We start from the raw sequence: 27,118 nt of genomic DNA, 5'->3' as shown, positions 1-27,118 counted from the left end.
ATCTCTTGAGAAAGTCTGAAAAGAAATTTGAATCTGGTCAACTGAAGGAAACTGATCAAGAACTGACGGAAAGCGCTTTTTTCTTCTCGTCGTACATTTGCCTTCACTATAGGAAGGCCATTGCAAAAGCAGCTCCACGCATATATGGATCACGGGAAATGACTATGGACTGATTACGACGTTAAGTACGGAAATGTTTGTCAACAAGAGGGAGGGAGAAGAGAATGCGTTCTAGAACCTCCCACAAAGTCTTGCAGCCTGATAACGATAACTTAAAGGGGAAACAAAATTAAGTTTGGTTTACGCCTTAGCTTTAGAATGCTCAAAAAAAAAAAAACGTTCGACGGAAAAAATAACATTAGCCGAAGTCCTGATAACTATAAACGAGTTTTCCCATGTTGTCATGTTGGTCCGTTCCTTGAAGAAGTGATAACAATATCCGACTAACATTATCCATGATTCTAATAAGTGGCAACAACTATATTATTTGTTTAATTTGGTTAATTTTTTAATGATTTTGAGGGAAAATTTTAATTACGATTTTAGTACGAAAGAATATATGAATGGTTCTAAAAATTTTTATAATTGATGAAAGTCGGGTCGGGTAAGAGTACGCACGTAATGTTTTTGATGTTAAAAGGGGTAGTCCATGTTTTGGGGGAGAGGAAATAGGGGGTTTTCCCCCCTCTAAATAGTTCTTGCGTGCATTGATACGGTATCGCACAGGGAACATTATCGTCAGTCGAAGGGTGTGCTTTTTTTTGTCATGTTACATTCATTATCATCCACACCATCATGCACACCTTCAAACAGCCGCGTTTAGTCCAGTCATTACAATTCTTATCGACATCGATGCCATCGTTACAATATTTACCCACGCGATCCTTCTCGAAGTTCACCATCATTTCCTTCCTTGTTACGTCATCATCATCCCAGGTGCAATGCCACGGGACATTCGCAAATCATCGCAATCACTATAACCACTTTTTTCCCCCCTTAATCACTGTTGCAACTGCCGTCATTATCTTCAAAATCACATTCCCGTCGTCATAGCCGTTATTTTATTATCAGTTTTCACTGCCAAGATCACCATCGATGCCATCCAGGATCCCCCTTCATGATCACTAGTAACCCCTCCCTCCCCAATTATAGTTATGCTGCTTATCTGCCTCAATGGTGATAGACCATAGCTGCAGGCTGTCAAAAGACTGACTACCATGAATGATCATAAACATTTTCTCGGTCATTTGGCCAGCTCAACAGCCGTAGTCAATTTTTTGATTATCATTATCAATTGCGATTCTAAATACTGTCTTCGCAACTGCAGCCATTTCTGTCTCGACATGACGATATTATCCTATTAGGATGTACAAAATGATGATGATGGATGAACATTTTTAACAGTACCTATAAATGTTTTCATCACAACAAACATCATTATCATTAAAATCATCACCAATAGTCAGGCCATCATTACACTCATCATGCACTCTTCTCCATGGCCTCTGGTCTGATTCATCATCCCCCACCATCAATCACCAAGGCGCTCAACTGAAGTAGTTTCTCGTGGTATATCTACCACGAGACTGATAAAAACCGAACATCGTCCTTGGACCGATCTTCATTTGCAGATTTACAGCCCATTACAGATGATGCCGAGTTTTCTGTTTTCTGTGGTATGAGCTCTTTAAAAAATTGGTGGGGTAGGCTGTGCCATAGACACGGCCGCACGTTTTGCCGTGAATACGTTCATTGGGCCTACCTTTGTGTGGTAGGTACAAACTTAATGAAATTGGTGTCATCGGATTTGTTCTCGGAATAGCTAACAGATGATGCCAATGTTGTCCTATTTGCGTTACGAACTTCTCGAGATATAGCGTAAAACAATTTCGTTATGAAAGCGGGCTACAAGTCTGTTGCCCGGACCGAAAGAGGTACTAAAACCAGACCGTGGTATCATTGGATTTGTTTCAGCGATGTCTACCTGAAACATACAGAACATTGATATATTCGGAATATTTCGAGAGATATGAGCGTTTTAAGCATTTCGTCAAGCAACTTTTTGCGAATGCACCAAGAACCTCAGATAATTTAAACGATAACAATACCCAGATGATAACATTATCCATGATCACAATAAGCAGCGTCGAAGTTACCACGTTGGAGCCTAGCTCTTCGTGGCTTGTGAGCTTTCTCGATATGTTATTGTTATTTCATTTAACGTCTCTCAATGTTGTTAAGTTGCTATTTTTTTCAAATTATTCGGTCGACCACGGCAAGATCCGAGAACCACGCGATGGAGACCACTGATGTAGACCACAAACAAAAATATCTAGCCCAATTATTAAGTATTTCGGAAACAAGAGCTTGGATTTATATGGTTATTGTTGTACCAATTTGAAGAACTTTCTTCTTCTTTTTACAAAAATGTTTAACCATTGAAATCCGATAAAGGAGAGTACGTGTAAAACAGAAGAACTTTTTAAATGGATCCCAGAGTCGAAACTTCCTTATTCGAGGGATACGTGCTTTTCTCTAGCTCAGATGTCGCCAAAACATGGAAACGTAGCCCACATAACTAGGAGCAACACAGAAACTTCTTCTCCCTAATCGTAAGAAAATGCGGAAGAAAAGAATATAGGTGGTGCTATCACAAGAAGAGTTTTCGGAACGCCCCCCTGTCTAGAGGGGGATCCCATTCGGTGCGGGGGGAAAGAACGCCTCCTACGACGGCCGGAACCAGACCCCAGGGTAAGATAATTACGGAAAAAGATGATAAAAAGGCTTTGTTCAACATAAACCGCAAAATATTTCCAGCAACCGCATTTCGAAGAGATTTCCGAACAAGTAAGGGATTTTCTTCACGCAGACTGCGGTTGCCGGAATCATTTTGCGGCTAATGTCGAACAAAGAAAGACTTTTTATCATCTCTTACCTCATTTATCTTACCCAGGGTCTGGTTCCGGACATCGTGGGAGACGGGCTTGAGAATTCTCTCGGGTTGCTCCGTCTGACCAAACACGACCTGTCCCTTCCGGGATGTAAGCCCTTTATCCGAGTGGGTTGGATGGCCAGGGGTGCCGGTCTAAGGCGCTTGCCAGTGGACCACCAGCAAGCGCCCCTTCCCAACACCCCGGACCCTCTGACTAAGTCCTACCAACAAACCAACAAGCACGAAGCCTGGTCTTTTAGGTTGTTACCCCCCCCCCCTCTAAAGCAGCGTCTCTCCTACCCGGGGGGACCCACAAACCCCAGCGACGGCCAAAGAAGCCACCAGTCTCCGGGTTGCTAGCACGCTGTCTTGGCGCAAATCTTTCGAAACGTACTCTCTTTGAACCTCCAGTTCATTGAAAAAAAAAAGAGTTCTCTGTACATTTTGAAATTTGTAGTTTTCATAAAACTTGAAGATGTTTTCAAGGGGACGGACTCTACACCTTTCATAAAGAAAGGCCATAGACAATATCACGAACGTTGTGAAAAAAGTAGCAGAAGCAGTGAATTTTTGATACCTCTTTCTCAAACACGGAAACGAGTTGCTGCCATCACTAGTGGTTTCTTTGCAAACTATGGTTATTATTTTGGTACTTTTCAAATTTATAATTTCATACATTTACTTCATTATTAATTCTTTTACTTTAACTTCTTCCTGGTTGATTGAATATTACGATTCACATGAAAACTAAATATACAGGTGCATAGTGACCAGGGCGTATGGCCTTTTACTGACGAACAGTTGGTTCTAGAAGCATACCTCCAATTAGAAATTACGCATATAACTCAGATATGTCATTCATGTTGCAAGGGATTGTATACTTATTAAAATGAAAAAATTAAAAAAAACTATTTATATTGTCCCCGTGGGCCCAAAAACCCAATTAGAAAGTTGTTGCCGTGTCTCTCCCGATGCCAACTAAAAAAATGCCACGTTTCAAAGTGCAATATTCACTGAGATATTCAATTATTATAAAAGAGTAAACAATCTTTCCCGTATTTAATTCTGTTTTGTCCCAACTTTCCTCTGCTTTCCGAATCGAATATCTCGGCGAATATTGCATTTAGGAACATGTTTTTTTTTGGCATCATGAGAGTCAGGGCAACAACTTTCTAGATGGGTTTTGGGGCACACGGGGACTGTATAAAAAGTAAATTATTCATTTTATAACTATACAACCCCTGGCAACATGAATAACACATCTGAGTACTACACGTTATTTGAACAGTTTTTCTAATTAAGTAGTATGTCTCTGAGACCAGCGGTCGCCAGTAAAATGTCATACGCCCTGTTTACCTGTGCACCCCTGTATATTAACCACAGAAAACAAAATTTTTCTTTGAAAAAAAATTAGAAATTACAGCAAATATAATTAAAACCAAGTCATAAAAACCAGACTTGAACGAACAAAGATGGAAACTGGCTTTGAGGTTTCTCCAGTATATTCAATTATTATTATTATTATTGTTATTTTCCCTGTTAAACCCATGGTGGGCGGCAACTTTATCAATAAAATTATCATAAAATTATAAAAATGAATGCAGTCTCTGTAACAAACTGAATTATTTGATCGATCTTTGAACCCGAAGAAACTGAATTATGTTCACCGCAAGGTTTTTTGGAACATGAATTGCAGCAAGTTCTTACAAATACAAGTTCTTACAGGACTCTTTACAAATTGCAAGAAAGTCTTTATAGAACCAATTGCAGCAAATATGTTTTTTGGACACTGGCCGCTGCAAGTCTTTTTTTTTTTTGAGCACCAATTCCTGCAGGTTGTTTTTGAACACTAATTGCAGCAAAGTTGTTTTCGACACCAATTAAAGCAAAGACTTTTGGGACTCTAATTCCAGTAGGGTTTTTCGGACACCAATTCCGACAAGTTCTTTTTGGACGATGGTAGCCGCAAGTTTTTTTGGACACTAATTCCGCCAAGTTCTTTTTGGACACCAATTCCGCCAAGTTCTTTTTGGACACCAATTCCGCCAAGTTCTTTTTGGACACCAATTCCAACAAGTTCTTTTTGGACACCAATTCCAACAAGTTCTTTTTGGACACCAATTCCAACAAGTTCTTTTTGGACACCAATTCCAACAAGTTCTTTTTGGACACCAATTCCAACAAGTTCTTTTTGGACACCAATTCCAACAAGTTCTTTTTGGACACCAATTCCAACAAGTTCTTTTTGGTTGATGACGGCCGCAAGTTTTTTTTGGACAACGATTCAAGAAGTTCTTTTTTGACACAAAGTTATCAAGGTCTTTTTTGGACACAAAGTTATCAAGGTCTTTTTTTAACACAAATTCTATCAAAAAGCTATTTGCGACCCAAGTTTCTATTGCAAAATTCGTTCGTTTTTATGTGTTTTATCACCGCTCTTATTTTAACGCTAGAGTTGTGGTGAGAGCGGTAATAGCGGTAGGTTCAGAGAACACACTCTGAATTATTCCAGCACATTTTACTTCACAAAGAACTTGACAAAATGCATTGCGTGGAACAGAAAAGACAGTTACAGCTCATTACTATCACCATCTATCCTGAAAAAAAAAATTAACAGAGGTTACTTATTCATTCAGCTCACTTTAAAATTAAATATTTCATTCCGTCAAAACAAATCTTCAACCAAACTCAAACAAAACACACACACGGAAAAGTTCAACCGTAAAAGACAACAGTTATTGAACGAATAAATACAAGCGAATAAAAATTCTAGGGCGTTATACCAATTTAGCCATGGGGGGAAAGAGAATAAGAAACAGACAAAAAAAAAAAAAATCTGGAAAAAACAGGAAAAATGTCGATACGAGAAGGAAAAGCGAATTCCATCCACACTCTTGGCGAACAAATAAATCTCTGAAATTTGTTTACTGCCTTCATTCTTTTTATCCGTTTTTTTTTTGTTTCCTTTTTCATCATTAATTTTTCAACGAATGGTGTCATCTATTTACCTTTTCCCTTTTTCCAGACCATTCTAAAATTTTTTTTTTTTCCTTTGGTTTTTCTTTCCTGTTCCCTTTTCTCCGTTGAAATCATAATAAAGGAAAAATAAGGAAAAGGAATTTTTCGTTGCTGTCAGTTTTATTCTTTTTTTTTTTTCCCCGAAAAATACCGTTTCTACCACCACCATTTTCTTCTAGATCCTGAATTTTCCATTTTCATTTCCCATTCGGAGTTCTATTCTTTACTTTATTTTATTCTTCTTTACTCTTCTTTTTTCCTTGAGGAAACAACTTAATATTCTTCAAACTGTAACTTTTATATATATATAACATACTTCCGAACTGTTTTCCTTTTTCCTTGGCTGACATCTTTTCTTCAAAAACTTGTACATTTCTCTCATTTTTCCTTGACAGTTTCTTATGCTAAATAGTTTTCTTCGTTCTAATTTTATTTCAGCTTTACCGATAGCTGTGTACGGTTTTTAGGTTCTTATATATACAGGGTGGTGCTAATGAAGGAAAAGTTCCGAAGAAGTGCTAAGAGGGGAAAAGTTCCTGATGATGTTTTCTTACGTTTTATTTTCGTTTCTTTTTTCGGATTTTATTATTTCTCATTTGTAATAGTGTTTCATACTTTTAGGGCGTAGGAGGTTACTTCATTCCATTTTGTGCGATCCGAAATTTAAGCTGAAATATACGTTTGTTTTCCTTTTTTTAAATATTGCTTGTGTTAGGATGTTATATGCGAGATTTCTAAATTAATCATTGTTATTGCCCTAAATCTATCTTAATGTTACTTGTTATTTAATAAAATTTCCGGACACATCCACCCTTCGGGAACACTTAGATATCTCTCTGGGAGATGTGAAGTGGGGCGTGTCCGGTCCTTGAATATCAAGAAATAGTAGACATGTTTACCTTTGAGTCATCCTGCTGGTAATTGTAGGAACTTCATGGACATCTCACAAGTAAAAATCGATTGTCTAGGAGTTGCTTAGAAGCGTTGGTGCCGAAACGAGCTAAATATATACAATGACTTTATTTGAAAAATATAAAAACTCATGTTTCATGCGCGCAACACGGCCAAATAAAGAGTAAAACAACATTTTTCCCTTGTGATAGGAAACATCCGACTCTTTGGCGAGTCTAAGGGGCCCAAACCGCAACCAGGTACGTCATTATAGTGATTTTTTTTCTTCAAAATTATGGGACACCCTGTACTTATACAACATACATATATATACACGGAGATGATGGGCAGTACACGAACAATTTAATATTCTGCAACTAAAATATAAAAAGACAAGCTCATCTCTCTACCCGAGCGGATCCAAAAATTGTAGATGCTGTACATACGTATACAATGAATCATTCAAAACGTATAAGTACTAACATTTATTTTATTCAAGGGGAGAAGAAGTAAAATTATGAGGTAAAATATCGATGTTGAAAGAAATACCGAACAAAATAAATACAACGATTATTAGAATCTCTTCCTTTTTTCTTGTTCAATCGATATTACACGAACCATTTATAAATTCCGTAAAGAACGATGGACTTTTAATACAAGAGAAAAATAAAACATATATAAACTGATTTATTGTCAAAGACTTCAGAAGATTTTTCATTTCAAGGAGGAAGCAATAAGCAAAATAACATTTATCTTATTTTATATATTTAAATTTCATTTCCGTACATGAAACAAAATTACAGAGCATTATAAAACTGATATGGTTCTTGATATAAATGAGAGCATTAAACATTATAATATAAATTGTACACGTACGACAAATAAATTCCCTGACAAGCTCCATGGCCAAAGTCGGAAAAAAAACAACAACGTAAATTGATTCTATTATAAGGAGAGAAACAAAATACTAAATTTCTTATGGCTGTTGTGTTAAATAGATTTTTAGATTGGTCTTAGACATGCGTGGACTATTGGTTTCTCTTAAAGCGGTAGTTAGCATATTCCAGCAGCGTGGGGCCCGTAATATTAATATTGTTGAAAAGCATATTAGTGCGAGCTACAGCGGGGTAAAGGGGGTCATTCAAGTATTACGTCAGCATCGATGGGGGGGGGGGGTTTCCGATTTGCTGACTTTTGATGGCGGGGGGGGGGGTTTGGATGGTGCTTACGTCATCAACCACCCTTTATGGAAATATGAAAAATTCTTAATGGCATCTTACTCGGTGCGCCAAAAAACGAGAAAAATGTTTAGCTAGTGTGTGGACACCTGAACTAACATCCTCCCTAATGATAAATCTCTCACAAAGCCACTTCAGCGATGTTTAAATGTATCACGAATCCTTCAAGTGCTCAGGAACTGTGTCCGGGCCGCTTAAGTGCTCTGGAACTATGAAACGCATCACTCAAGTGATCTGGGAATGTTCCACGGATAACTTGAGAGATGTAGAACCGCACTGGGAGGCCGCTTAGGGGTTCAAAAATTGTGCCACATGTCACTCAAGGGATCTTTTCTTAATCTTTAAATGTACCACGTATCGTGTAAGTGATCTGGAACTGTGTCGCGGGTTACTTAAGTGATCTATGAATGTGCCACGGGAATACTCCAGGGATCTGAAAATATGCTACTGGCCACTTAAGTGCTCTTGAATTGTGCCACGGGTCATTTAAGCGATCTGTAAATGTGCCGCTTAGCTCATTTTTACAAAATTGGGTTTGAGGGGAAGGGAGCAAGCCACACCAGATAATCTTCAGGGCCACATTTGGTATGCGGGTTTACAATATATGGCTTAAAGGGTGGGTCGCATGAATTTCTTGAACATAAATTTTGAGTTCTTACCCTTCAAATGGCATTGAAATTAACAGAAATCGACTGTAACAACATATAAAGTAAATTTTAATTAAAAAAAAATGTTTTTTACATTTAAAAAAATTCTTTTCGTCTATGGGGGAGACGCACGAGCCCTCATGCCCACCCTCTCCCGCGTACGTTTCTGATCCCACCAATATGCATTAGGAGGTGGGGGCAGTGCTGGCAAAATGTCACTGACGGGGGCCAGAGTTTTGCTGACTTTTGCTGACGTGGGGGGGGGGGGGGTCAAAAATGGCTAAATATTTGCTGACATAATACTTGAACGGCCCCAAAGTACATTACGTCCACGGGTTTTATATTCGTGGTTAATGGAAGTCAGTTGTATAATATCTGAGAACATGTGTAGTTTTATTGCCTTGAACATAAAAATTGAAAGAAAATAATTGTGAAGTATATATGTGAATAGGAAGGCACACTTTGGTAGTGTGAAAAAATGTATTGTGTTGATTTTTTCTGATTTTTTTTTTCCTAAATCCGTAAAAATTTATGAGACACCCTATGCTGATGCATACGTGAATAAATGATGACCAGTACGAACAGTTTTATCTTCTCCAATATAAACCTTCCACTTTAATGGAGTTTTTATTATCTCCATTCACGACTGTAGTAAAGATTATAAATTCAAATAAACGCCGTTTTTTATTTCTGCCCAGCAAAAAAACTCTGCGAACACGGAAGCATTCTCAGACTTTAAATGTCCCTATTTGATTAACTTATTCTCCATAAAAAATTAGTACCTTTCTGATAGTTAATTTTGTCCATAACAGATAAACGGGTAAAAATACAATTTTATCAGCAAAAATATGCATTCTATTAAAAGAAAAAAAAAATTAGCTTAAGAAACGTATTGAAAATAACTATACAGTACAACAATGGTTCCGAAAATATGGGTCGAGGGTTACGTCAGTGATTTAGGGCAGGGGTGCCCCAAGAGCTGGCCCACGACAAGATGGAAAAAAACTTATATTTTTATATCAGTTTCAATTGTCGAAATTGTGGTCAATGTATACTTTTCTTAATCGGAAGTATACCTCTACGATCAACTGTTCGCAAGTAGAATACAGTAGAATGCCATACCCTCCCACTCCCGTTTGCTATGCACCCTGTATAAAAAATATTATGGTTGTCTCAATACAAGAATGGATAGCTTCTCGATTAACCTCACCATGGTTATCGTACTTCTTTAAAACGCATTCATTGCGTTAGAATTCACGACCGTTGGTGGTAAGATATTGATCCATGACTGCCCATCAGTTGATGTCATGGATCATATGTACAAGGTGGGAGGAGGGTAGGAGCTAACTGGGTCTTGGGGTCCATATTTTGTTTTGATTTCATTTCATTAATCCATAAATAATTGTAATGCAAACAACCATGGAAAGTTATTTTAGATTTCCAAAATTATGACCACAAAATTTGAGAGATCTTTTCCAAAAATCGATGCAAACCGACTGAATACAAAGCTCAATATTTGAAAATTTTGAGAAAAATATGTCGGTAAAATAATTTGATATGAAAAGGTTATACAGTCGACGCTTGCTATAACGACCCCAAGTTATAGCGACCGTTCCATTACAACGACCGGTAGGATAAGCTCCCAAATGTTTTCATAGAACGACTATCATAATTATATGTTTCACTTTCGATACAACGAACCCTCCCGTAACGTCCATTGTTGACGGGACGAGGGGCGGGGGGTCGAGCGTACACTGTACATAATTGTTATATGTAATTACTTGTTAATTTCATCTTGCACTATTTTGCATGTCAGAAAATCACATATTAAGTAGCATTCGATTAAATTAAGACCCCGGCCTAACCTTTGAAAAGAACCACAGACATTTCTTTTTTGGCATAATAATTACTTATTATTAACGCATAATAACATCAACTTATTATTAACGCAAAATAACGTCAACTTATTATTAACGCATAATAACATCAATTTGTTATTAACGCATAATAATATCAATAATGTAGTTATTGAAACTATTATAATCTATTATTGAAACAGTATATTCAGTGAGTGCAACTCACCGCGAGGACTCGGATTCTTCGAACTCCACCGTCGTCACATTGGTTTTCTGCGTTTCCCAACTTCGAGGTGCAAATGCTAGCCGATCTGCCCTTTAAAAAGTCTCGCCACAGAGAGCAGCAGGCCTACAACGCTACAAGTGTTCAATCATTACACTTAAATCACAATTTGAAATATAGATGGCAGCACTAATTCACGCACACCACCACCACATACGCACTCTGACTGTTAGGTACACACACAATCACTCACACTTCCCACACAACTCAATCGGTAGTAAACTACTGGCTAACTAAACCGGCCTACTGCCCACCGCCATGGGCAGTAGGCCGGAGTTGCGGTCGATTTGAAAGAAAGAAAGTGAGTGCAGCCACTTTTTAAGTAGTATTTCGGCCTCTAAATGTCGTATATGGTTTTCAGTTACTTTTAATTTTTTTCATTATTATAAATGACTTTTTTTAGTGCCTGTTTCAGACATTTTTAGTGCTTTTTTCCGCCTATTTTGACCATTTTTAGTGCTTAAAATTCCGTGCTCTAGTTATAACGATATATACACTTATTCCACCATGCACCAATTCGTTAGAATTCCGTAGAGGAATGTGCACGAGGTGCATGTACGACTAAAAGCAGTAGTATCCTTGCTATCTTGTTGCCAAAGCTGCAGCCTTGAGATCTCGTTACCAAAGCTGCAGCCTTGAGATGCTGTTGTGTAAACTTGCACCTGAACTTTTCTGGCTGTCATAACTATACTTTATCCGAACAATTTAATATGCTCCAATACAAACCTTGACTAAATGGGGAAAAACGAAAACTCATCTCCATGCGAATGGATCCCAAAAAAAAAAAAAGAATTGCAGATACTGCACAAAACACGAATAAAATACATTATTCAAAACGTTCTAGAACTCGCATTCATTTTATTTAAGATTTGAAGGCAAAAGTAAAATTATGAGATCAAACATCGATGTTGAAAGAAAAATCGCAGAAAATAAATTCAACGATTGTAAGAACGTCTCTCTTTTTTTTTTTTTTGTTCCAGCCGATATTACACTCCATAAATTCCCCCAAAGAACGATGTACTTTTATAATACAAGAGGAGGAAAAACATTATATAAACTGATTTATTGCTGAAGACTTCAGACAATTTTCCATTTCAGGGAGGAAGCAATAAGCAAAAAAAAAACACATTTATTATGAAATATATCCTTAATGATAACTTACTTTAAACATTTTTTACAAATAAAAAAGTCAAATTCAAAATTTTTTATTTTTCGAGAAATTTTTCATTCCTGATACTCAAATTCCAGAGTATTAAGTATCCTTTGAAGAGTTTAGGAAAAGAGAGTTTCATGCTGTCGGAACTGGAGAAAGAGAGAAATGTGCTGCTGCGCTAATACTTTGGTTGTGTTTAGTATGGATGGAATACACGAATGAGAGAGAAAGAGAGGGGGGAAAAAGAGTGGGGAAGGGATTTTCTTGAGGATTGCACAGGGTAAAAATAAGGGGTTTATACCCCCTCCAACTGCATATGTATTACCAGCACGTGCAGGAGTAGGTTGGAGAGAGAGAGAGAGAGAGAGAGAGAGAAGAAAGTCACTACTATATAATTCGATCTCTCGTTCTAATTGCACATCTCATCCTCCAAATACGAAAAGAAAGCATAAAGAATGGCGAGGAGTTTTTGGAAATTGGGTTTCGCATGACAATCGTGGCGCTGGGATACTTTGGTAAGGTAAAGAGAAGGCTAGGGGATTTACGAATCCTCCCGTATGATCCTAGTATGCTTTTTTTGCCACGCTCGTGCGCATCTGGTCTCGTGCATCAAAGATTGGGGCTAAGATGTAATTTATGGTTCCCTCTTGAAAGGTCTCTCTCCCTAACTCTTTTTCTGTGCTAAGTGCTAACCTCATTTTTATTCACTCCCTTTTTCCCGTTCGAGATGGAATATAATAGATCCATCTATTATATTCCATATACGGTTTCCATTCCCATGATGTATGAATGTGGTGTTATTGTGTTCGAAAGGATACATGATACCGGGCGTATTGTGGATGGGTTCTGTTGGGTGTTGGAACTTGAGCTAGAATGTATCGAGAATGCACGTGGCTTCCCTTAATAAAGGCTCAGCGTGGGTAATATCCCAGATTCGAAAAAATAGCGTCACATAATAATGCAGTGATACCCCGGGTAACGAAGTTGATTCTCTCCGGTATTGGTTTTCCCATTGGTTTCTATGGAAAATTGTTTGATTTGTTCCAGGTTTCTACCGAGGAATGCTGTAAAAAAGACAAAAATTCACCCGAAGGCTGAGTGAATATCTTCAGATTTCGATAAATGAGGATCTAAAAGAAGATGAGAGATGCTGAAGATCTTTATATTTTCTACTTTGTGTACACAACCAACACCAGCGACACAATCCAATGGAGTTAGTAGGTCCCTCCACATCTCCATTTGTGATTTGGTTAGCTCATTTCTGCGTCTGGATACTTGCAGATTGACGCATAATCTCCTAGAATGTCTGGACTGTTCGGCTTTCCGTGCCAGAGTGGAGCAGTGGTAAGACGCTCGTCTTCCACTATGAAGGTTACCGTCAAGGTCCATGGGTTCGAATTCGTGCAAAGAACATCAGAAACAAGTTCTTTACCTGCCGAATCTGGGGCGACCGCCGACAGAAAGCGCCTTCATTTCCAACTCCACTGATTGGAAATCGCTTTATGTGACCGGAGTGACTGTTAGCGGAGCGTACTAACTTCATACTAAAAGTCTTGCGCTGAAAGAACGCGTTCTCTTAAAACATAGGGGTTCTCCTTTTTTTCAATACATTTTCTACTTTGACTGAATCTTTCATTCTATATGAAATGGTTCAAAGAATATCAGAACGAGAGAAATGGAAGTCCGTCTGGAAAAAAAAATTCTAAAAGGTGGGCATGAGTTAATCGGGCTCTAGAGCAACACCATCTATAGCAAAAGGCCTCCGCGCGAAGCTCGTGATGTCACTTAAGTAGCCATTTCACTTGTAGCCATTGGATATAGCAGGCCGACGCATACGATATCTTTACCTTTTTAGCAGTACATCCAATAACTATAGGTGAAATGGCCTACTTGACTGACGTCACGAGCTTCGCGCAGAGACCTTCTGCTATAGATTGTTTTGGCTCTAGTGATAGTAACTTTGTTGATGATCGACACCAAAATTTAGTTCACGCGGCTGTTTTATGTTAGCACGTGCATTTCCGTAATTTTGGACGTTCCAACTTTGTTTTATAAAATTTAAGAATATATTACACCCATGAAATAAATGTGATTTCCAAAAAACAGAACAAAACAAAAATCGTTATAACAATTGAAGAAAAATTGAATAAAATTAATAAAAAAAAAGTGATTTAAAAAAAAAATAACAATTGCAAAAAATTTGTTTTAAAAATTAAAATTGAAAAATTGAAAACAAATAAAAAATAATAGTAATTTAAAAAACAAAAATTTAAACAAAACAAAGATTAAAAAAATGAAAAATTATTTTAAAAAAATAAAAAAACAAAATAAAGGGGGATTTTTAAAAAAAAATAAATAAATTCAAAAAAATGTTAAAAGAACTGTTTAGAAAAATAAAAAATAATAATAAATAAATAAAATATAAATAAAAATTCAGGGAAAAAAAAACCAAAAAAATAAAAATTTATAAGAACAAAAATGGTAATTAAAAAAAAAAATAATTTGAAGAAAACAAAAAATAATTAAAAAAATAGTTAAAAAAATAAATAAAAAAATAATAATTTGAAGAAAAAAAATAATTTGAATGAAATAAAAAAAATCATAATAATTTGATAAAAGCAAAATAAGTAATAATAATTAAAAAATTTAAACAACTTAAAAAATTAAAAGTAATAATTCGAAAAAAACAGTTATTTATGGGAACAAAAAATTTGAAATAATAAAAAATATTAATTTAAGAAAATAAAAAAAAAATATCAATTTAAAAAAAATAAATAAAAATATTAATTTAAAAAAATAAATTAAATATTAATTCAAAAATTAATAAAAAATTTTGATTACAAAACAAATACAAATAGAAGGTAATTTCAATCAGAAAGTTTCGAAACTATCAAACCATCAATCATATTCTTGAGAAATCTTTTTTTTTTAAAAATTCCACAAAACTTACAAAATCAAGAAACATAAGAAATTTTGAAAAATGTCAGACCAAGATTATTATCAAATCTTAAATCCAGCAAAAAATTGAATAAAAATAAGTTCACCTTCTTTCAGAGAAAAAATTTCTTTTTAAAAATAAAATCGCATTTTTTCCCAAAAAAAGTTTTCCTTTTTTACAAATCCAAAGTGTGAAAAGAGTTTTTGACTTGAAAAAAATTTCTATAAAAGAGATACGATATATTTTTTCCTCTTTCTACACAACACACAGTACAGAATCTATATTTAAAGTATAGATATGTCAAGGCATAGGAATAAACTTCCAGTGTATAAAGTGCCCGAAATCAACTCGGATTCTCAAAAGAATCCTTTCCCGAAAAAAAAATATGAAAAAACTCCGGTAAATCCTTGACACTGAAACGATGGCTTTAGATTCCATTTTTTCCTCTACTTCTATATCAGTTTCTGTTTCAACATGAGCTTTCTATTTTTTTGCTACTATTTCTTATTTTTCTATATATATATATAGTAGATGCTTTTAGCCCAAGAAAGCTTTCAAATTGGACTGTCAGCTTTAATACAAGAAGCCTTTCCTTTTTTTTCCCCCCCAGTATCTGAAATATAAAGCTTTTACTCAACGGGATGAGCTGATTCTTTTTCTAGGTTTTTGTTTCCGATCCAGAGTATTGTGTAACGTGAAGAATGTGGTTATAAAATAAAGTAAAATATGAAGAAATATATATATTCCAAGATATTCAAAATTCATGAGATATACATTTTTTTTTTTCAATATTCGTGTATTTTTTTTTGTTTCAAGTATCACGTTGGCCTTCGAACACGAGAGGAATATCGTATGATATCAATATTTTACTTTCATATACGTGCTGCGACTTGTGTTTTTTCCCGTAAAAATTTGAGTGTGTTTATGTAGAGATACGAGATATTACGTATTGATACGATGTTTTTAAAATGTTTTTTTTTTTTTGTTTAAAAAAAAAAATGAATTTTTATGATAACAGTTTAGCTCGTGACTTTTTAACTTTCGATGTATTCGGTAAATGCTGCTTTTCTTCGTATCTTCCTGATTTTTGTTTTTGTAAGTCTCGAGACAATCTCGTGATTGATCGGAATTGCATTGGGAAATCGATACCGATGCTATTGATAGAATGAACGATTTGCAGGGTGGTTCATGAGGAATAGAAATTCTCCGGCTGATTCTAAAATTGAACTAATTTTAGAATTAAGAACTAATAGAAGAAAAAGAAATTCTTTTGGCAGATAAAACTTTAGAAAAAAAGAAAAAAAATTGGGGTAATCTCATAAGTTTGACATAGACGTGGCCAAAAGTTCTGAATACGGCTTGTGTGTGTGCTTTGAATCGCGTGTTAGGTACTGACATAATGAAATTATGTCATTATCATTGGTTTTGTCTTTGGGGCCGTTCAAGTATTACGTAAGCAGATTTTTAGCCATTTTTGACCCCCTCCCCCCTTGTCAGCAAAAGTCAGCAAAACACTGCCCAATAACTATCGAAAGGGGGTTTTTCCGTTTTTGGCGCACGGAGTAAGATGGATTAAGAATATGTCATATCATCATAAAGGGTGGTTGATGACGTAAGCATCATCCAAACACCCCCCCCCCCCCCGTCATCAGGGCCGTCTTAAGAGCATCATGGGCCCCGGGCCAAGTGGTTTTTCTAAGGCCCTAGCTGGTCGAAGCTTTTATTTAAATTCATGTTGCAGAAAAAATATATATATACAGTATAAAGGAAGCTATATATTCCCCAGACTTTCAAGTTGTTTAAGAAATTTTTTTTACTTTTTCGCAGATGTTGAATGAGAGTCTCCACCCCCGTCAAACAGCGGTGTCCTGCAGTTCCAAAAAAACTTTTAGAGGTGTCCGCGACGCAGATCCCACTGAGTCCCCAGCACTAGAGGGGGAATCGAAAAGATATAGATTTATACCATACGCGCACCAATACGCCACTGGCGGCGGAAGCGACAAGTTTTCTGCCGCGAAAATTTACATTTTGGCGTATGGAAGACGGCGAGAAGGGAGGGGGACAGGTACAAATATCAAGGTTTTGAAGGGAAAATCCAAAGGCGGCAAGAAAAAGCGATTGGTGTTCGCCACGAAATTTCTCATCTCGGGGCAAATCGACAAGCAACGAAAAACCTTGGTGGGATCTCAGCCTTTAAGGTTATCATGTAGTTTCCCGATGATGAGTCACATGTTGGGATTTGACTGAGAGGTCTATTTTTTGAAGCAGCGTATGAAAAATTTGTGGAAATTTATGTTGGAATAATCAGTCGATTAACACAAAATCAGATAGGAATGCAATTTTTAAAAAATAATAACCATTTATTTTTTTAATTAATTAATTAGGATCGTAATTAGCATCAGGGATCGTTGAGATGAAGAAATGACAAGCTTCCAAATTTATAAAAATCAGAAAATTCGCATTGTTCCGATTAAGTACTGGAATCTGTGAGAACTGTGCTTATATACTATTTAAATATAGTTTTATGCAACGAGAACCGTAATAAACATTAGTTATACGCTGTTTGTGTCGCATTTTATTAGCAGAAAACGCAATATGTAAAACTATCGAAACAAGCTACACTAGACATGGTAATGCCGATATTGTCATGATACAGCGGTATCTGTGATTTAAAAATAAACTATAACATCGAGACACTGCAACTGCAAAGTTGCAGTGTTGCAGCTTCGACACTCTTTGTGGCGAAACACGATAAGCAATAAGGACGGCTTTGACGGTAAAGGTTATAAGTGATAAGAAATACGCATGCTATTTCCCATTACTCGTTCGCCGGAAATACGGGACAAGGAGGTTATAATACAAAGAAGGTGACACCAGGCACGAAAATTGAAGCCGTTGTGGTAACCCTATGGGCTGACACAAGTAAGCCTAAACAAACGATTTGTCTAATTTTCATAAATTTGGAAACTTGCCATTTATCAATCACAACGATCCTAATTCCAATGCAGATCATAATTAATTAACTAATTATTCATTCAAATTCGTGAAAATGAGTGAAAATGCGATTACTCTGATTTTCATACATTTGGAAATTTGTCATTTATTAATCACAACGATCCTGATACTCATTAAGATGATAATTAATTAACACTAATTAGTCATTCAAATTCGTGAAATTCCAATTTGTAAATATGCCACGGGATCACATAAGTGATCTGTAAATGTTCTCCGGGCCACACGAGTGATCTCGCTGCACACCAGCTCTAAGGAGAGAAGGTCCGTCTAGTGGTCTAAGGCGCACACCCGGCTAGTGAAAGGACATGAGTTTGATCCCTCGCAAGGGCAGTTGAATTTCCTATCGTGGATTTATCTTCGCACCAGTCAGCTGTTGAAAACCTAGTAATATGAGTCATACCGACATTTTGGCACCTCATTTTGTAAGTTTACCCTATCAGAAATGTAGTGCGTTAAAAACATACTTATACAGCCGAATCCCGTTTTAACGAATATCGTTATAGCAAAAATCTCGTTCTATAACAACACTTTTCTGATTCCCCAGATAAGTTTACATAGGAACAATGCAAAAAAAAACTATGATTCCTTTATAATGAAATTTCTTTATAACGAAGTTATTTCTCCGGTCTCTTGGTGTTCGTTATAACGCGATTCGACTGTATAAGCAATATTTACATTTCTCTTCCCGTCTCTTGTGTGAGCTCAGTTGGAAACATTTCCAAAACTAGGAGAGAAAGAGAGCTTTGCAAACACTTCTACCATTCGAGGACGATGTCGCTCTCCGCTATCCATACGAAGGTTTTTAACAGCTGGTCGATGCGAAGATGGATTTTGGGAAAGAGAGAAAATTTGACTGCTTTGGCGGGGAATCGAACCCACGTCCTCTCACTTGTTAGGTGAACGCCCTAGACTACTAGACTACAAAGGCAAGGAACATCGCAATCTTTCCGTAGAGCTCGTGTGAGCTGAACGGGGAACTAAGGAAAGATTTCCATGTTAAATTGTCTGTGCAGTCTAATGGTCTAGGGTAGTCGTCGGCAAAGCGCGGCTCGCGAGCCACATACGGCTCTTTGGCCCCTTGAGTGTGACTCTTCCACAAAATGCAATGTGCGGGCGCACAAAAATTCCAGTTTTTTGCAAAATCATGTTTAGACACGCATTTTGGCCAATTTTGCTCTCGCTCCCTTCCCCTCTCCTCCCAAGCGAGTAATCTTTTCTACGGGTTTTTGCAGAAAAAAAGAGTGAAAGCCTGACGCTGCTGATGATCGCGTGACACTTCCGCGATCAATCATGTGGGTCGAAACTCGGAAGTTCGGGAAAATTTGTCGAAAACGAAGCTTTTCACCTAAGGTAGTCGGAGTAAATGGACGCAAAAGACGAGTTTCCTCTCAGAACATGGGAGACGAGACGTGCAATGCATACTAAGGAACGTCAACCTCTACCCTGCCAGATCATAGAAGACGATGCTCCTGGGTTACCGCCTCTCATGACGGCTGTCCCGAGGCCTCCTCCCACCATCCAAACGAGTGTGGATGGGAGAGTTGGAAGGGATCGACCTCAGCGAACGTACCTCAATCAGATCGAGGACGTTTTTAGGAAAGGCCAGCTGAGGAGTGCCTTAATTAAGTTAATAACAATGTACCTACCTATATAGTTTAAGTTTGAAAAATTTGGCTCTCAAAACAAATTTCAATCATTGTTCTGTTGATATTTGGCTCTGTTGACTAATGAGTTTGCCGACCACTGGTCTAGGGCAGTGTTTCTCAACCACCGGGCAGCGGCCCGGTACCGGTCCGTGACATCATTCACACCGGGCCGCAGGAGATGCCGTTCCCTTTTCCCCTCATTGCTTTTCCGTTATTCGTGTGTTTGACCGGGCCTTCCACTAACAAAAATAAATGAAACTGGGCCGCGAGCTTCCAAAGGTTGAGAACCTCTGGTCTAGGATGTTCGCCCGGCAAAGTGAGAGGACGTGAGTTCGATTCCCCGCAAGAGCAGTTGAATTTTTTTCCTTTCCCGAAATTCATTTTTGCACATCAGCCAGCTGCTAAAAACTTCTGTTACACTGCCAAAGTCCGAAGTGCGGCCAATTCGCGACGGGGCCCGGCAACTTCCCGAATCGGCAGCAAATTTCGGCCGATATCCGATTTGCAGAAATTATTCGGACTTTGGCCGGCCATGCCATGAAGTGGCCGGAGATCCCTGGCCAAGGCGGCTCGATGTGCTGATGTAAAAAGGCTCTGCAGGAGCCAGATCCATTTCCTTTTTTAATCACTAGTATAGGCCAGATACGTTGCTCTCGGACACTACTACAGCTTTATTTGGGTGTCTTTTCTACACAATTTTCAACAGATTTTGCAATATTTGCTGACTTTTACTGACGGGGGTGGGGGGGGGGGTGTCAACAAAATGGCTAAAATTTGCTTACGTAATACTTGAACGGCCCCTAAAGTGCGGTAGATGACGTAATCATCAGCCAGACACCCCCCACCCCCACGTCATCAAAAGTCAGCAAATCCGAATCCCGTCCGTTCCTCCTGTCAATGCTCGCGTAATAGTTGAATGGCCTCATAAATTTTCTTACCAAATTAGTCGATAACTAACACAAACCATCAACAATATCCGAAAAAAAAAATCCCATAAAAATTCCAATATCCAAACAGCAACCCACTAATTTCAATCTACGCAAATGTTTCTCGATAAGAAAAAAATACACACACACACAACGGGTTCCTTTTTCCTTTCCTTTTTTCAAAAAAAAAGGAAAAAAATAGTTCCAATAATCTTTAAAAATCAAAAAAGAAAATCATCTACAGGATCGATTTTTTTTTTGCATTTTCTGAACTTTCCCGTATTTTTGTGAATTTTGCTTCTTCTTTCCAGAAAACATGAAATTTTTATACATTTATTTATCCTGGAATTTTTTTTTTTTTTGCTTTTTAGATTGTTTTGGATTTCAAAGAGAATATTATTTTTGATCTTTTCTTTTATAGGAAAATATATATTTTACCTGTGACTCTTGTATATTTTACTTTATTTATTTATTTATTTTTTTCAGTAGGCAATTTACTGGAAAGCCTTTCTTGCGAAACCCACCGAAGAAGTTTCGTCCCGCGGTTTACGCACATGAGAAATCGTATCCAGTGGATTAAACATGTTTCATTCGAAGATATAACAGAATATATAAAGTCTCTGAAGTTTATTACGTGTATGGGTTTCCATGTATCGAATTCCACGCTTAATGATATATGAGAGTTTCTCTTTCCTTTTTTTCGTCGAGGGGCTTATTTGAGGTTAAGCCTCAATTTTTGTTTTCTCATGTAAAAACCTTATTTTGGAAATTTGTCTTTTATGTTTACGATTTGTATAGGGTTCCGAAACTACTTCGGATTGAATGGAAATTTCGTAATAAGATAGTTTGTTTCTGCATCGTCATATTTTGTTGAAATATGTATATTCCTGGCTAAAAAACGAAGAAGAAGAACGTACCAAGAAAAATGCATTGGATTTTTCCAATGAAACGTGGCGCGTGTAGTTTTGAAATTAAAGTGTATAAATGATTAATATATCCCACAGTACGAAATAAGAATTATTTCTGAGGAAGGTGATATTGGATCACACAGGAGTATTAAAATCTTATGTACGAATCACTCCAAAGATGTACAAACAAATACTTCGAGACTACCCAGAGGAAATTAAGGGTATTTCTAGGGAAAATCAAACCAGAATTGATACGTGTCAAACCAGAAATCCGCTAGATTCAAGACACTGACGTGTTGAATCATTTCACAGATAAGTACATGGACCTGATTCAGAGCTACTGCGAGAAGTTTCTGGGCTACAGGGAGAACCCAAATGTTTCTCACAGCTTTCGTGGTGGAATCAAGATTTAAATATTAAGAAGAAACAAGTACGAGCCCTTGAGCGAAAGCTGAAATCTGCAATTACACAAGAGATTGATGTTTAGCAACGCCGGGAAAAATATAAGGCAGTTATTGCAGAGTACAAAAGACTCATCAGATACACAAAAGCCAAATGCTTAGCCATTTTTGACCCCCCCCCCCCTTGTCAGTGGATTTCTGTTAATTTCAATGCTATTTAAAGGGTAAGAACTCGAAATTTCTCTTTAAGAAATTCATTGCGACCCACCCTTTAACCCATATATGGTAAACAATTGATCCACAGACAAAATGTGGACCTGAAGGTTATCTGATGTGGCTTGTCCCCTCAAACCTAATTTCGTAAATATGAACTAACCGGCACATTTACAAATCTCTGAAATCACCCGTGGCATAATTCCAGAGCATTTAATTGGTCCGTGGCACATTTTCAGATCACTGAAGCAGGCCTCAAAGATCACTTTTGCATTCAAAGATCACTTAAGAAACCCGCGACACAGTTCCAGAACACTTAAACGATCCGTGGCACATTTAGAGATCCCTTGAGTGACAGGTGGTACAGTTTTCCAGCACTTGAGTGGACCCGAGTGTGGTTCTACATCACTCAAGTTACCCGCGGAACATTCCCAGATTACTCAAGTGATACGTGGCACAGTTCCAGAGCACCTGAAGGATCCGTGAAACATTTAGAGATCATTAAAGTGGCTCTGTAGGGGACTTATCAATAGGGAGAATACTAGTTTAGGTGCCCAATAACTACCGAAAGGGTTTTTTTCCCGTTTTTGGCACACCGAGTAAGATGCCATTAAGAATATTTCATATCTTCATAAAGGGTGGTTGATGACGTATGCATCTCATCCAAAGCCCCCTCTTCCCCTTGTCATCAAATCGAAACCCCCCATCGATGCTGACGTAATACTTGAATGACCCATCTTCTGATGGAAAATATGTCTCCTTTCTATCTTTCTGATATTTCTGGAAGTAAATTCATTTTGTTTCGATTAACCGAATTTTTTTTTCACTAAAACTCCTTTTTCTTCTATTTTTTTTTCAAAGTGAATGGTTTCGTTTCTATTTTCTTTTGAACACAAGAAAAAAACGAAAATGGAACCGAACCATTCATTGAACGGAGGAAAGAAACACTTTCCGATATCTTTCCCAACGTTTTCCCCATTTCCCTTTATCTTATATATATACAGTATAAATTCTTTGCTTGTCTTAAGGTTGTGTCGCCGGTATTGAGGGGACAACAATCCGACTTATCCAAACCGGTAGCAAATTCAATTCGCTTCGAATCCAATTGAGACATGCCTTTTACTTTTCTGACCTTTCCCTTTATCGTCCCCAAGTCTTTCCTTTCCTATAGTCTATAAAAGATACGTGAAAGAGAACAATAGAGATTTCATTATTATTGCGGGGGGATACGGTAGTTTCTATTCATTATACAGAAGAGTTGTCCAACCTTTTTTCATATCTACGGACCGGCGAAAGTCAGAAAACTAATTTGCGGACCAGCGAAGAATAAAAGGAATAATATTTGTGGGCCCGCGCAAAAGAAGGATGGAAAGGTGGAATAATTTTTGAAAACGGCCTGACGGCAAGCACAGGAATGTAATAATACTAGCAAAAATACCCGGTGCTGCCCGGGTTTTCTTCAATTTCTGGGAGGATTGAAAAAGTGACAAACCATTATAAAGAAATTAACTCTAATACTGGGAGCATCAAAGAAGTGAGAAACCATTGTAAAGGCATGTGCGTGTCTGAAACGCAGTGTTAGGAAACCACGAAAACAGAAGTAAACATTCCGAAAGTGACTGTTCGGCCCCAGGAACCATTGTTGCCCGGCGGTTTTATTGCCCATTTCGCGCATTCTTCCTGCTCTGACGAACTTTTAAAGTGGCCTACGGTTCAATCCCGGTTCCGTTTGGTATATGTGACATACATACAGCAGACATACATACTTCCACATAGTTCGTTTCTATTTTATATATAAGATATTTTTTTTAATCTGGAAATATGTATGTAGTCATACCTAGGTAAGTCGAATGTACAGCGGCCGGAGAAAAACCAAAAAAAAAAACTTTGAGTTATCGTTAGTTCGAGTTATCGGAAATTTCGATTTCATAGTAATAGAAAAGAAGATTTATTAAAATAACAGCGCTATATAAAGGGTATTCATAGCAAAAACGGGGAATATGGCATTTTACTGGCAAACCGTTGATCCTAGAGGTATTCTTCCAGTTAGATAAAGTTTTCAAATACCCTGTAGTACTCAGATATGCCATTGATGTTTCAACGGGTTGTATGGTTAGTAAAATAAAATAAAAAATTAACTTTTTATACATCCCCGTGTGCCCCAAAACCCAGGTAAAAAGTTGTTGCCTTTTCTGTCTTGATGCCAACAAAACAAAAAAAAATCCATGTTTCTAAGTGCGACATATTCGAATACGAAAAACGGAGGAAAGTTGGAGAAAAACATCTCTAAATGCGGAAAACCCGTTTTCCCGCATTTAACGCAGTTTTTTCCTCCCCAAATTTCCTCAGTTTTTCGAATGCGAATGTTTCAGTGAATATTGCACTTGGAAACGTTCTTTTTCCCATTTGTTGGCGTTAAGAAAGATTAGGCAACAACTTTTTAACAACGTTTCGGACCTCACGGGGATTGTATAAAAAGTAAATTTTCTATTATAATAACGATACGAACCCGTGAAACATGAAAATATATCTAAGTATTACAAGTAATTTGGAAACTTTTTCTAATTGGAAGTATACCTCTAGGATGAACGGTTCGCCAGTAAAATTGCGTACCCCCTGTTAGCGATGCACCCTGTGCACCAGGGGTTTTTAACTTTTTTCAGCCGCAACCCAAAACGTCGATGAAAACGCAACGCCTCGGATATAAATATGTACACATTTGACGCCGGTCATCACATTTAGGAAATGTTTGCGTGTTCCATTGAGAGTTAACGTTAAATATATATATATATATTGTTTGCTTATTGACATTACCCTTATACGGGACATTTGCGTATTTTCCCGTAATTTGGTAATTCAGATTTTTATCTCTAGAAATGGACGCAGGACGCAGACAAAGAAAGATCTCACCAAGGGATTGATGCGCTAGACCAGTGTTTCCCAAAGTGGGCAATGTCGCCCCCTGGTGGGTGACGGAATGGTACAAGGGGCGACAGAAGCTACTGATTTAACATAGTATCCTATCGCCCCCTTCTTCAGAAATGTTTTTTCTCCGAGCGCTCCCCAACGCAATCTAACCCATAGAATCCTATGCTGTACCCGTAGCTTCTACCGTCCCCCTGGGACATTCGATCGCTCCCGGGGGGGCGTTAACGCCCACGTTGGGAATCACTGCGCTAGACGTTCAGTCGTGGAATTTCTTAAAATCTGGGGATGTCCCTGACCAAGCGTTTAGCGCACCAACCCATTGGTGACATCTTTGTCTGCGACCTGCGCCGATATTTATGGTGCTACAGGTACCGTTCCAACGTCATTTATGCTTTTTTTGATACGCTGATCATTTTGCAATGCATAAAAATGGGTGTTGCTACTCGAAATTTTCGAAATTTTTACGTTGCGACTGTAACCGCGAGAGAGAGAGAGAGCGAGAGCTAAGGTTTCTTTTCTTGTCACGTCCCCGAAACTCATACTCTGCAACACCTATATCTTGAATTTGATTCAAATTCGCTGATTTTTGCGGCCGCTAGGGGCTCATATATCGGTGAAGTTTCTTTTAAATGAAAAATAAGGGAAAGGTGAAGAGACAACTCTTACGCCTGCGTGAAATTCCGCAATTAATAACGTTAACGGTTTCTCCTGATTTTGAGGCTCAATCGATACATTATGTATCACAAGAAAATATAATAAAATGATTCTTGATCAAAAAGGAAAAAGGAGTAAAATGTAGAGGAAATAGGGGGGAACGTGTACCAAAGTTGAGGTCCAAGGTAAAATAAAAAGAAATTGTTAAACTGGAACATGATAAATTTTGTGATATGAATAAGCACTTTCATTTTTTTTTTTGGCAACGAGGCTTTGGTGATCCATCAGCTTGATCGATTACATTGTTTCATGATGGACGGTTTAAGCTTTTCTTTTTCTTCTTCTCCTCCCCATTACTGTTTAGTGTTCCAGGATTTTTCTTTTATTCGACAGCAGCAGCACCTCCTAGCCCATTATTCATAGCGCACTCACATACTCTCGGCTCTCACATCATCGACATCATCATCATCAGTTACGACCTCAAGAACAACGACCACCACTTTTTTGATGACCACTGGGCGGTGGCGGTAGTTACTTTACTGGTTTGGGCAAAAAAAGAAAAGTGAGTCATTTTTCATATTTAACTTTATATAAGCTGGTTTAAGCATAAAAATGAAGGTGGTGCCATCTGTTGGTAAACACCTGGAGGAGTAGGATTGAATATCAAATTTTTGAATTTTCGTCGTTTATCAATGTTACCAAATTAATTCTGCTTAATTTCTAAATTCATTGACAGTGTTTTGATGTCTTTTTTACTGATACGCTATCAATCAATGATTAAATTGGCAAAGTAAAACTCTGTGAAAAGTATTACATCGTCTCAGTCAGGCTTTACTATAGTGTCATTAGCACACGCACAGTGATTTAGACGCAGCATTTAAAACCTCTTTCTTACAAATGTTCTTTAAAATCTCTTTCTATTTCTTACTTTTACGAGTCCACACTGAGATTCGAATTTCGAATTTCCCTAGTTTTGGTAAGACTGACAGTAAGGTTGCGATCTAAACGGATAACTATCGAGTGGTATTTTAACCCGACAGACTTCTAGTTTCTCTTTAGCCCGACAGTTGCTGGAGGAAATTCTAACCTGACAGCTGCCATGTGACATGGTAACCACCGTTTGCCTAGCTTCTCTCAATCTCGAATATTTCTGGAACAAATGTCAGCTGCCAAGTGACACACGATGACTTAACAACTGCGAAGATACACTATGACCCGATAGCTGCTGTGTGAAACTCACCAGGTGTCAAATACTAACCCGGTAGCCACCAGTTGGCTCGCTAGCGTGACAAGTGCATTTAGGAAAAATCAACGAAACAACTTTCAGGTGGCACGCTAACCTGACAGCTAATATGCTACATTCTGATCCGACAATAAAATTTCAACGCAACAGACTGATAGTTTTCTTTTAGTCCGACAGTTGCCGGAGGAAATGCCAACCTGTCAGCCACCAAGTGATACTCTGACCCAA

Source organism: Pholcus phalangioides, unplaced genomic scaffold, assembly GCF_987345545.1.
Source record: "Pholcus phalangioides strain wild (caught in Gottingen) unplaced genomic scaffold, Ppha-v1.0 ptg000018l_1, whole genome shotgun sequence".
Lineage (NCBI taxonomy): Eukaryota > Metazoa > Arthropoda > Arachnida > Araneae > Pholcidae > Pholcus > Pholcus phalangioides.
Note: the sequence above shows the minus strand (reverse complement) of the source record.